Raw genomic sequence first — 13,752 nt, 5'->3', positions numbered from 1 at the left:
TCTCAGTCTCGGGGTGTTTTGTACTATGTTCAACCAGGGTGTCCAACCGAAATTTTTATCGGTTCGGTTCCGGTTCGGGTTCACGGCTTTCGGCTCGGTTCCGGTTCAGCTCCGGGGAGCAAACAATAACGGTTCAAACCGGTTTGAACCGGTTCGAACCGGTTTGAACCGCTAAATTGAAAATATATTTTCCAGGTTGTTCTGGCAATATACACTATTTACGCCGTGAAACGATTAACTTTATGGTGTCTTCGACCGTCCGTGCAATTTACTTTTGTTTTTAGGTACCAAAAATATTAAATTCAGTTATTTAATTTCGACGCAAGAGTAGAAGATCTACATTAACATATATAACGTCGTATTCATACGACTCAACATCCCTTTGTTTACCAGTAAAATATATTTTACCCGAATTAAAATGTTTAAGTACAAGAGTAAAGAGTTGAGCGTGTTGCTACATACCTGTAAATAGATCAGCTTGAAATTTAGAACTATACTGTATTTTCTTGTCCTCTCTTCGTGTTTAGGTAAAATTCTAAAGTTCAAGCTGATCTATTTACAACGGTATAAAACGTTGTCACGAAGTGTGGTAGGTCGTCTGAAATACCCGTGTTCGGTACGACTTTGTGTCGAGTGCAGTATTAAAAGTGAAATCGTGTCCTTGAACTAAGGAATTAATTACATCTCATAAAATTATCAAGTGAGCACCTCGTGGCAATATATATCATGAAATAAGGTTTACGAAATACACTTCACAATATGATGACGACCCAACTGAGCTAAAAGCAATGAAAATTTCAAAATGTAACAAAAGTTTCAGAATAATTCCTTTCAGACTATTTTTTATAGGAACACTGAGAGGAACACTTGTTCTAACCTAAAATTGTTTACACTCAGCACCGCATGCAAGCGACTAATCATGCAGCAAGAAGTAATCGCAATTGTTCACTTTAATATATCCGGACCTTCGCACTCAGATCGAATCTGGCCCAAAATAGCGCTTGCCCAAGTGAACATTTTCTTATACAGAATAAACTGGCATAGCCTGGCTGTTGAGGTTTATTCTTGACAGGATGCCGGACAATTTAATTTGCAAATGAGCATCACCCTTGCTAATTGATGATTTTAACACGATAGCGTTAAGGGGCTCATGTCGCACAAAAGCCGATGTCGGTGGCGTGACTGCAAAATCCTGATTGGTCGATAGGTTCAGGACGTCAGAACTACATACCCTTGCGCAAGAATTTCAAACAACCCACAATGCTTACGTGATGCGTGACATCACGCGTGGAATGAGAGTGATTAAAACATGACATGTAATGCGAATTAAAGGTCGCCGTATGTTTCAAATGATTTCACTTTTGAAAGTAATTCATTTGCCTTAAGAAAAACAATTAAGAATTTTAGGCGGGATTCGAACCCACGACCTTTTAGTTGCGAGTCAGACGCTTTTCACATAGGCCAGGCGAGGCACGCTTGCGCGGCAAATGTGAATGCGATGCAAACGAGGCCCGTTGACGCCATCGCGTTCCACTTTTAAAGGCGAAGCTTAAGCGTCCTTCAAGGCTATTTTTTTGTTAAGTAAAACGAAGTAGTATTTGAGGTTCTACTCGACATGGCAGCTACTCAATTGTACACTTTCTGACGGTTTGCGCGCGTAATCGTCATAGTTCCGCCGCGCGCCCCTGTTTACTTTTATTTGTCCAGCCCACAGACACATGAAAGTAATGTTCACCAGATAAAAGAGGCAATAACAGACTTCTATTTGTTTGAGAAGTTATATGTGTGAGGAACACATAGGTATTTAAATTAGCTTGAAAATCAGAAATGTATGTAAGGCCGCCCCATATCACTTACAACGTGCCTGTCGAGGATAAAAACGCCGGAAAAGATTGGTAGAACACCTTTCAAATAATTTGGGGGTCATTGCTTTAGGGTTGTCGGCACCCTTTTTATGTTGTGAATTATTCAGTTAGTAAATAAATATATTTTATATTGATCAATAAATTTTACTTTATAAAGTTCACATAACCGCTTGAGACCGACACGGAAGGACGATACTCGAAACTACACGAGCTGTAGAGTCTGCGTAAAAGTGTTTTTCTGTTTGCTGATTGGCAGTGTGAAACATCGGGTTGCAGGGTACGCTCAAAAAGACTCTGTGCTCACATGATGGATTGGAAGTCAAATACACGAAATGTTCAAAAAGAGAGAGATAATTAATGTCATTTTCCAAATAATCCCTTGCAGAACGCCTTACTGCAAAAAGAGATGCGTGAAGATGCACGCAAAGAAATTCATGATTTTACATAAATAGCGCGAAAGGCAGACAAAGATTTTTTAAATCTTAGTATAAATTACATTTCATCAGCTTGCGTGAGCTTGAAACTTCGCAAAATTATGCCTCGGGAGGCTAATGTTATATCCGGTTTTACCTGCACTCGTTTTGGGCCCCCACTTTACAACACTATGCTAGAGTTGTCATGCGCTCTAACATTTCTCTAGGCTGCCATATCTCATCGCGAGACTGCTATAAATACTGCACAACTTTACAATTAGGACATCTATTACTAGCGTTGCGAACATCACATTTCAACAGAAAGCTGAACTATTTAGCGTGGTATGCACGTGACGTCATCAGACTATAGGCTGGGGGTAATTCTGATTTCTTCTTGCTGAGAAAAGCGAATTCGACTGTGCAAAAGGCACCCTGCAGGAGGTTCAGGCTCAGTGAAAGCCAAGTATTTGAGAGGCACGTATTATTATTCTTAGTGCATCGTCGTGAGGAACGGCGCGAGCGTCTGGCACGACAAAAAACGTGCTTTTTGGCAAGAGCGTTTTTGCAAATAAAGTAGTTTCCGGGGTCACGCTTTTTGGTCTGCGCCAAAGATGAATGGAAGAGGAACCTTTACAACACAGAATGTTTTTAAAACTACCCTCTCCTCCCCCCACACACACACAGACGCACTCCTTTATACAGAGGTGCTGTTAAGGGATATAGTTTCCCCAGTGTCGCGTCCGTCAGCAAACAAATGATGACAGTAAACTCTGGAGAGCTACCGCCATCTATAAATGACGACGGCAACTAGACAACCGGCTTGCCGGTAGTCTGGTTGCCGCCGTAACTTCTAGATGGCGGCAACCCCTCCAGCCTTTCCACTCTGGCTTGCCAACTTGCGGCCGGCCATTACTTCATTCGCACCAGCTTTTCTGGTCTTCCTTCTTCACCAGAATAAAAAGGCTGAAAGTATTCCTGGGGAATTGCCTCCTTCGTTTTTTGTCTGTTAATTTGACAATTTTAATTGCCACTTGTTAACCGCAACCCTTCATTGCTTTTATTTTACACCCCGTGAAGTTTAAAGGGGTCATGAAACGATATCGGGTTCGAATGTTCATGACTTTTCCAAGGCGTACTGGTCCTCTGGCCCAAGTGTACAAGCATAGGCCGCCACTGGTTCAGAAGCTTCTTTGTCGAGGTGAAATTGCGAGGATTGAACGAGACTATTTCTTTTAGTCTTGCCTTCCCAAAGATTGATGTCGTAATTGTGGGATTGAAACCACCCGCCTGTCGACAGTCGAGCGCGGCTCATGGATTGGACAGGAGGACTGCGTGAGCGCCGTACATCGGCTCGTAACAATCAATGCCTCGGCGGACACTTGGGTAGTGGCTCGTGTCCAACGACTGCGGTGATGAGAATAGTCGAACTCTAACAATGCCCGGAGCTCAGCGCGCGTTTTCCTCCTTTCAAACAAACCCCAGCGCGGGAGTATGATTAACGTTGACGGCATAAGATAGGCAGGGGATGAACGATGCTCATATTTCTCAAATTGTTTGGCGACTGCCATTGCCTAGAAAAAACAGCAAAGCCAAGTTCATTCAGTTATTAACGTTTGGGAGTGATTCTGAGTAGTATTAGAGCGCAGCTCTTAGGGGCCCGTTTCCGGCTTGAGCGGCGTCGCCGTCGGCGTCGGCGTCGGCGTCGCCGTCGCCGTCGCCGTCGGCGTCGGCGTAACCGCGCGGTGCATCATGGGAAATGTCCCATAATGCACCGCGCGAGCCCCCACCAAGGTCACGTGACCTCGTGGGGGTCACGTGACCCCCCGAAGTCACGTGACTCCCCTGAGGTCACGTGGCCCCCTCCTCGAGGTCACGTGACCCCCGCCGATGTCGCGTGACCCCCCGATGACGTCATCGTCACTGATGACGTCACCGGCATCCACATCGTCATCGTCATCATCACTGATGGCGTCACCGGCATCCACATCGTCATCGTCATCATCACTGATGACGTCACCGGCATCCACATCGTCATCGTCATCACTGATGACGTCACCGGCATCCGCATCGTCATCGTCATCATCACTGATGACGTCACCGGCATCCACGTCGTCATCATCATCATCACTGATGACGTCACCGGCATCCACATCGTCATCGTCATCATCACTGATGACGTCACCGGCATCCGCATCGTCATCGTCATCATCACTGATGACGTCACCGGCATCCACATCGTCATCGTCATCATCACTGATGACGTCACCGGCATCCACATCGTCATCGTCATCATCACTGATGACGTCACCGGCATCCACATCGTCATCGTCATCATCACTGATGACGTCACCGACATCCGCATTGTCATCGTCATCATCACTGATGACGTCATCAGTGACGTCACTGATGTCGTCACCGGCATCCGCATCGTCATCGTCATCATCACTGATGACGTCATCAGCGACGTCACTGATGACGTCACCGACATTCGCATCGTCATCGTCATCATCACTGGTGAAGTCATCAGTGACGTCACTAATGACGTCATCGGTACCCGCATCGTCATCGTCACTGATGACGTCATCAGTGACGCCAGTTATGACATCATCGGCATTGGGGGTCACGTGACCCCCAAGGTAACGTGACCCCCCCTGGTTAGTTTAACCCCCCCCAGTGCCCTTCCCTCCTCCTCCTCAAGAGCTGCGCTCTAATTCGGCGTTACAGGGAGTTGTAAGCGGCTTTCATTTTTTAGTCATGTATAGAAATAATTTTTATAGCTCATTTAAGCAAAATACAGAGGGGGTCGAAACTTGGGCAATAACTTGAGAACGACGCTGGTGTGAGATTTACAGCGACTGCCAACGATCGGCTGTTCCTCTGAGGTCACTAAAGTATCTTCTTTTTTTAGCTATTTTATTCCTTCCGTAAACACGTGTTCTACGTAACGTCATATTAATAAGTCGCATTTAGTCATTTGAGAACTTCTATTCTCAGGGACATCTTTCGGATGCAATTCAGCAACAACGAAAAAATGTTTCGGTGCCTCAATAATGTAAAATTAATCTTGCAACATTTTTTTTTTTGTACTTTCAATAAATAGTGTTAAAAAATAACCCCTGACGTTGATAGCTTGCGGAAACATTCTTCAGTTTTCCCTCATAAAAGATGCAGAAAAAATAAAGGACAGAGACAGCCTGTCGATATCTCTCCAACTCGCAATTTAACAAGCGGCCACGTGATCTGACGCTAATTATATGCCGCCAGTGTTCATCACAGTCATGGCCTAGGCGGAATGGTTTGGAAAGCAAAAGGTTGGGCTGAGCTTCAGATATTGTTAGAGTTGGGCTATTAATTATCCTATTTAATTGAACATGAGCCGTTACCCGAATGTTTGGCGATGCTGACTGTCATGAACCCGAACACACGACTCAGGGTTATGAGAATCGCTTACGTCACGGAGCCACGTGACTCTGGGTGCAAAATCGTGATGTCATGTTACGTCATGCTGTCAACAAGGCTAATACATCCAGTGACTTCCACAAATTAACTCGAGTTGACGCAATGAGTCACGTGACTCCACGGGGTCACGTGACATCATTTGACAGCATGTATTGACACCATGACGTCACGTGACAACGTGACACATGGTTAATCATAGTACCAATACAAAAGCGCCACGAAAACCCACAATTTACCATACATTGCAATTCTGTAGATGACGATTTGATCAATAGAAATACAGCAGCCAATTTTTTTATTCCCATATGTTCCTTTTGTGATATTAACAAAAAAGAAAAAAAGAAACATTACCTTGAACCGTTTTGAACCGGTTACCGTTATATCTTTTTTCGGTTCGGTTCCGGTTCAGTTCCAAGATAACGGCGAAGATTTCGGTTCAGTTCAGTTCCGGTTCGGCTAAAAATAACGGTTCTGTTCCGGTTTTCGGTTTGGTTCGGTTCAGGTTCGACACCCTGTGTTCAACTACCACCGGCTCGCTTGTGCCCTAATTCCTTCTGTTCATAATTGTTATGATTATTACTGTTTTTTGGTGTACTCCACAACGCGTAAAACAATTCAGCTAAGAATTTAAAATTTTAAAAATGCATTCAATTACAGTGTGTTTGGATATACAGCGACGGTAGGTCTTGAGCTACATCGAACCATTGAAATGACAAAAATGTAAATACTTCTGAGTTCAGTGATATTGTAATTGGCATCCTGCATCAGTAGGAGGCGCAGCAGAGTGGCGCAGTGGAAGCGTGCTGGGCCCATAACCCAGAGGTCCGTGGATCGAAACCACGCTCTGCTACAATTTTTTTTTTTAATTCTTTTTTCACGTTTTACTTTCTTGAGTTAAACCAAAAAAGTAACATTTATTATCCTGGGGCCCTAAACTCGTCAAACACAAAAGTTGGAGCCGAAAGTTCGCGGAGCGCGCCGATTGGACGTAGGCGAAAAAAGTGCGAAGTCATCGTCGTGACAGGTCAATCGGTGCGCTCCGTCAACTTCGGTCCCAACTTTGTGTTTGACGAGTTTAGAGGCCCTGCATTGCTTGTTCCCATCAAACTGAGTTCGCGTTGTAGCTTTTTATGCTACCGTTGGCAACTATGACCTGTGTCATAACTAAAACCAGTTTTCGAAACAGTGGCATGTAGGTGTTTTTTAACAACATCATTTCGTTTATAACAATATTGGCTTGACTCCATAATTTAATTTTGACTTAGGTGTTTTTTGTTTTTTTCTGAACATGAAACGGAACTTTGTGAACACTATTCGCCTGTGTGGTAACTGAAAAATGACCATGGTGATATTTTTTCAGTAACTTTGTGTAAATGTTTTCGCAATGTATCTTTATTTTATTGTTTAGTTTGGATTTTTTTTTTCGTTTTTTTTAGAATCGATAGTACGACATTGAAATTCGAAATTAGAATTTGGCATTGAAACATTATTCGCTTCGTTCGCCAGGAAAATTTTTCTAATGCTCTCTAATCCTTGATATTACCCATCTTTTTTTCATAAAATGCAGTATTTGTCTTCGCAATTTGCTACATGAATCAAAACGAAAGCGCTACCAAATAATAAAAAAGATCATTTAAGAAAATCTTCATGTATTTTTGGCAATACTCTTCAGGGTGTCTGTGATTTAAGGGTGTTATCTATTTAATTATTTATTTACTTTTTATGTCCCACACCGAATCTGGTCCATTTCCAAGTTTAAATTTAAAAGAATTCAGCAACGATTCTTTAACACAAGGCAAAACACAACTAAAAGGTCGAAATTAATGTTAGTTCCCCACCAGCTACGAATGCCGTGTAAAGGAAACGAATTGACAGGTATACCCTGCCGTTAAGCAGGAGGGTCAAAAGAGCATAAAAATATATGCACCATAACATATCAAGCCTCACTCTTGGGCTATACTATAGAGAAAGACAATTCACAAGCAGACAGATGAATATATCTCATAGCCGTTAAAGGTCTGTGTAACTTTAAACGGTTTTAACGGTTATCAGCAACGTCTTTCTTTAATGACCCCCAAAAAGCAATTTTCATCTAATTCATTTTATTACATGTTTACAATGTGCATCAAATAATATTGAATTTTAAGCATGTAGTTCAGGTATAGCTTCCCGAACGATTTACTTGATGAAGAACGTCGTGCCATATGTGACATGCGTCTCGCACCACACGTCTAGCACTCCCTTGCCTCTTTTAAACAGATTAAATGGTCCTCTTGTATTGAATGAAAGGTTTCCTAATTGCTCGAACACATGATTTTATTACAATAATAATATTAATAGCAGTAGTAGTAGTAGTAGTAGTGGAGGTATTTTGAAACAGACAGGTGCAGAGTGAGATATGGCGATGAATAGACCCGTGCTAATTACATTCTTTCTGTTTCTGCGTTTGACGCCATCTTCCGCGCAGCAGAGTGGCGCAGTGGAAGCGTGCTGGGCCCATAACCCAGAGGTCCGTGGATCGAAACCACGCTCTGCTAAGTTTTTTTTTTTTTTTTTGGGGGGTCCTATAGACATTTTCCACAGGAGCGCCGCCATCTTGAATTGTCGTCACTTCCAGTATGGGCGACGACAAAATAGTAAAACGTTTCAACCTGTTACTAGTAAAAAAATAGAGGGCAGCCAAAACCAGAATGTGTGACGGTTAGGCTTATATCCTAAATGTCTTCTATTGGCGTGGTGACGGCAAAGTAATGTTTTCGCCCATACTGGAAGTGACGACAATTCAAGATGGCGGCGTCCTTGTGGAAAAGGTCTATATATAAACAAGTTTTTCTTTTGTTTTTTGTTTGTCCCTATTGTGCGTTTTGACACCTGCCAATTATGTAACACTCCCCTTCTTTTCCTGGAAAACTTCGTTATATTAAACATGAGGAAGATACATAGAAAGGGGGGACGGATAACGTTGTCCGTCCCCCCTTTCTATGTATCTTCCTCATGTCTAATTACCGTTACCAACACGCTCGTTTTGTACTTAATGGGTTATATTTGTTGACCTCGGTTCACTTAACCTATACAATATACCGGAGCGCTATCAAAGACTAGAAGACGACCAACTCAACTGTCTGATGTCACGCCACAGAGGTGGCGCTGCTTTCGGCACTGCACATGCGCAAAAACGCGCCCACAGAAAAAGGGTTGAACGCAGCGACGTTGCACTTTCGGCGTCATTTAATTGGTTAAAGTGGAAGCTCCTCCCACCCCTTTCAACTTTAGCAGAGCGAACGCTGGAGAGGAGGCGACCTCCTCTCCAGCGTTCGCTATGTTGAAGTGGAAAGAGGTGGGAGGAGCTTCCACTTTACCCTTAACTAGGGGTGTCGCGAACTTTCGTCGAACTTCGATTTTGATGTCGAACCTCAAAGTTCGACTGTTTCGCCGAATCTTCGACCTTTCACCAAAGGTCGAAGAAGTTCGACTTATGGACAGTGTTGCCCGGCTTTTACACGAATATTTCGAATTTGAATTTTGGGAAACAAATGAAATATAAAGAAGTTTATTTTTTATCTTATAAAATGTTACCCATGTTGAAACCATATAAAAGAAAAAACATGCTCTTTTAATGCTTTCGGTAGTTAGTAATGTGACCCGATGATGCCAATACACCCAACATATATTGCACTTTTCCTCCGCCAGATTGAGTCAACTAGTTTATTTTTTTTAAACTTATTTTTAGCTTTGCGCATGCGCACAAAAGTCGAACTTCAGTCGAACCTTTCTCGAACGTCACGTTAAAAGTTCTAAAAAGTCAAACTTGGTCTAACTCAAACCTGGGCAGGTTTTCGACATCCCTACTCCTAATTTGTCACCGATTATAGAGTTCGCTACGAACCAACGTATGCGGTGAAACGAAGTATAGAGCCCCCCTGAATGCTCCCAGAGTACCGAAACCCCGAATTTCGCCTTAGAATCTCGTCAGAGTGCTGAAGTCGACGGCTACATTATGTGCACCCTGTAAAGACGGGAATCGAATCGAACCGGGACGGACGATGACCTACTGAAGAGAGGGGAAACTCACCAGCATTCTTACCTCGATGATTATATTACGAACTGCCTACTATAAAAAAAAGACCTAGCCCCCCCCCCCCCCCCCCCCTTCCCCCAAAAAAAGTGGCATTTGTATGTTGATCTATTTATCAAACCGTTTTATGCAGAATTGCGTTTTATATGGAACGCATAGGACGTTAAATCTAGTCTGTGCCTTCCAGGCACGAGATGCCGCGGTTAGCTTCGGGGCAGGAGGCCGAACTATATGGTGGGTGCTTTATCGAGCTTGTGGTCCCCACAGCCCGGCGTTTACTAACTCAGCATAACAAAAATAAAAATGGAACGTCGCCGAGCTCGTTTTGGGCACGACCGCTTCGCTCTGACCAGTGTTTTGGCCGCATGAAAAGCGGCCTTTGAATCGTCATCTTTAATTTCTCGGATCAAAAAAAAAATCGGTTTGTTGTTTTTACAGTTGAAGCGTACCCCTAGAGGCGTGACCTGTTCGGAATCCTCCCCAATCATTCTTTTTTTTTTTTTAGCTTTCGCAGTTGGCGAAGTCTTGTCTAAGCGTCTCAATATCCTCTCTGTTTGTTTTTTTTTGTTTTTTTTTTTTACAATTGGACAATTTTGGAATTATGTAGCGCTGCCCATCGTCTTTCCGACGCACTCCGATGTACAGCTCGTGGAAGTGTACCCATAAATAAAAGGAGCGATTCATGTTTGTTTAGATGCATCTTGCGATTTTAGAACGCAAAGGAAACCGGACGATAACAAAGCATGGTACGCATCGGGCCTATCGGCTTTGGGATGTGTTCGCTCTCTTTTTTGTGTGTGTGCTCTGAACTCGCAGTGGGAAATATGCGGGGCGTACGAACCGGCCCGAGCATACACCGGAGCGGCCTCATAATTCCCCGCGCTGCGCGGTGCATTCTGGGATTGACGAGAGGCCTTCTGGGATCTTCCGAAAGAGCTGTGTTGCGTTGTATGGCCGGCGAAGCATGCGGTTCAGACGCTTGGCAGCCGGCAAACTCTTTTCGACCGTGGCGTCCGCTTCACTTTTCAAGGCAAAATCAAAGTTAGCTTCAGTAAGAACTCAATGCAGCGTTAAAAAAACTAGGCCTTCTTTCCGGCTGCTGCCAGAATCCTCGATCGTCTGCTCGTCCGTCGAGCACAACACTCTCGGTCTGCCTGAGTGCGGTGCCATTTTCGCGCAAATTCTTCCTCGAGATCTCGTGGTCTCTTTTACGGAGACATCGCATCTGAAGACTGAGCCACTGCGCGCCCTTCCCATGGAATTATACGTCACGCAAAACCTACTCCGGATCACACCATGCTCGCATGCTGGTTCGCGCTAACGTCACCTGGCCTGTTGAATCATCTTTCACCAATCACGGCACCCTTTTCCTCGCCCTCATGTGCTCCCCCTCCTCATTTACGTTTCAGCCAATAAGTGGGCGCGCTATATAGAACTTTCGATGAAAAAGATGTTATCAAGCCTTCCTCGAAAAAATCTTTACCCGCAGTAGTAATAACTCACCCTGTTACTACCTTACTCGCAGATTGCAGCAGTTTCGCAATCATCTGCGCGGTGCTGTGCAGGGTACCGCAGTTTCGCTCGGCTTGCCCAGCCGGGTTGACCATAGCGCACACAGGCCGGTGGCGAAATTCTGGTTTATATCGTCTCATAGCTTCTAACGCGCTGCCCCCTGCACTTAACGTCAAGCAAGAAAAAAATATGTTTGCTAAATGACGCACTTTAATCGCAGAGCGACACTGATGAAGCGCTTAGCGAACATCCAGAAGCGTATAAGGAGATAAGAGATCTCGAGGTCGGAGGGAGTGTCTTTGAGAGAACCATTACAAGCAGGATTTTCGTTCTTTTTCTTTATTTAAAGCACAAACGGAGATTAAATGGAGATTAATGAGTTCACCGAGATGGCGGAATATACACCATGTTTAACATATACAAGTATCGGCTGCCCACGTGAAAACAACTAAAGTGTAAAGGATCTTTTTTCGTATGCGTCCGATTTGCCGTTCACGCCTACTTCCGCACACTTGATGACGAGCCCCATCATCTGCCGCATCCCCCAGCTGGAACCTGCTTGGGATTCTCAAAAAAACTTTCGCAATCGCTCGAGTAAAGCCCCGTTCACACACTTGCGCTTCTGCCTAGGACCGAGCTCCCATGATCTCTCACGACGAGAGAACATACAGGAATGCTGGCGCCATCCATGGGGGGACCCTGGAATTGCATTTCGCTAGAGCCGAAGGTTTTCTAGTATTTTCCAGTTCATGAAAAATAGGCGTTTACGGTATTGCCACAAAATGTTCGCGCTAAACAAAAAAAATATAAAAAAAAAAATTATGCGCGAAATAAAAAATAGAAAATATACGGAAGTTGAAGACGTTCCACTGCTACCTAAAAGATGGCGTCAGTGTGCTGCGGGGTCGTACGGATTTTAGCCGCCAGCATGTGAACAAACCTTATTCTAAAAAAGTCGTTTTTTTTTTTGTTTTTTTTATTTTAGTTTTATGCTTTTGACAAGGTAAACAAAAAAAAAATAACGAGGCAGATAAGCACTATTTTGGCAGTAATATGTCCGACAATCCAGTCATCGGTCACTATTTGTTAGATATATATTAGATTGGGTTTCCGCACAGTTTTTCACCCTCTTCGTTTTTTAAACTGTCGGTAGCTATACGCGAGAAAACTGCTGGAAACTGTTCGAATCAGAATCGATGAAGTGCCCTGTTTAAATAATAAAAAAAAAAAAAATTAAAAACAAAAACTAAAATTAACAAATAAAAGGTTCGTGGTACCGATTGGAAACTGGCAATCGGCGAGATCACAAGGTAGACATTCCGCTCGTGCAAATGGGCTCCATAATTATTACACCGCTTATTGCTCATCGAAGCCGAATTACGACAAGAGGTGCGCGTCACTTGCCACGGCCACACTTTCCGAGTCTGAGAGTCGCCCCTTGAGCGCGAGCCTCCGAATAAATCCCTATGGCTAATAACAACTTTGCCGCCAAACCCGCACCAAACGTCCCCAACATGGGGACACTGGGTATAATTACACCGGGGGAACGGACCGCCCGAGTCATTGGGCGCCAATTGAGTCGCAATCATGTCCTTAATTGCCCCGGCGCATTCGTTCCGTGTACTACGGTCCCAACTGTCGCCTAGAATTTGTCGCCTGCTGTGGGTACGCGGCCATCTGTACCTGAAGATTGAAGCTATACAGCTTATCTAGCGAACACTTGGAGTGCACACTGTCCTGCGCGCGGGCGCGCTAATGGGTGCTCGGGATCCCTGCTCATGTTCCAGATTGAGCCATTTTTCATTTCAGAGCAGGTTACACGGCACAGGAATGGCCTCTAATCACGCCTACTGTCCGTTTCGCTTTGCTTTCTCGACATATGTCTCTGTTTCCAGGGGCTGAGAGACTCGGTCGCGACACCGGCGAATTGTTTTTCTGTATTCGGACATCGAACTCACCGTTTTTGTGTGTGTGTGTGTGTGTGTTTGTGTGTGTGTGTGTGTGCGCGCATGTGTGTGTGTGTGTGTGTGTGTGTGTGTGTGTGTGTACGGCGACAAAACAGCCATTGTTGTCGAGGTGTCGCAGCAGATCAAGCTGCTTTTCTGCAACTTTTTTCTCCGGCCACCCTTTCACCACCTGTATGTCTATGGTGAAAAGAAAGCGTATCCGTCTCGTATCGTGACGGTATAGGTGTGCGTACAACGTGCGGTGTGGCCCGCTAATTTCAGCGGGAAACGGTTCCCGCTAATTTTAGCGGGGATAAAAGGTTAATAGGGAGTTTTCGTAGACCGCGTTTCCCCTCCGCTAAGCCCTCCGCAACGAAGAAGTTGCTACCGCGCCTGCGCGCCGATAGCCTTGACTGTAGGGTTCCTGGTATCGTAGCGGGTTGCGGAGGGCATTGCGGGACGGCGAAAACGGTCTACGAAAA

At 44.5% G+C, this 13,752-nt stretch overlaps 2 non-coding genes across 2 annotated transcripts; both read left to right on the top strand.

Moving 5' to 3' along the window:
- Positions 1–6,515: 6,515 nt before the first annotated feature.
- On the top strand, positions 6,516–6,587 carry Trnam-cau. Its single transcript has one exon. It is a non-coding gene; the product is annotated as a tRNA-Met (tRNA).
- Positions 6,588–8,202: 1,615 nt separating this feature from the next.
- On the top strand, positions 8,203–8,274 carry Trnam-cau. The gene has a single exon. It is a non-coding gene; the product is annotated as a tRNA-Met (tRNA).
- Positions 8,275–13,752: the final 5,478 nt, after the last annotated feature.

This window comes from Ixodes scapularis, unplaced genomic scaffold (assembly GCF_016920785.2).
Source record: "Ixodes scapularis isolate PalLabHiFi unplaced genomic scaffold, ASM1692078v2 PGA_scaffold12__126_contigs__length_90152505, whole genome shotgun sequence".
NCBI lineage: Eukaryota > Metazoa > Arthropoda > Arachnida > Ixodida > Ixodidae > Ixodes > Ixodes scapularis.
Note: the sequence above shows the minus strand (reverse complement) of the source record. Positions and strands in the feature narration are given on the sequence as shown.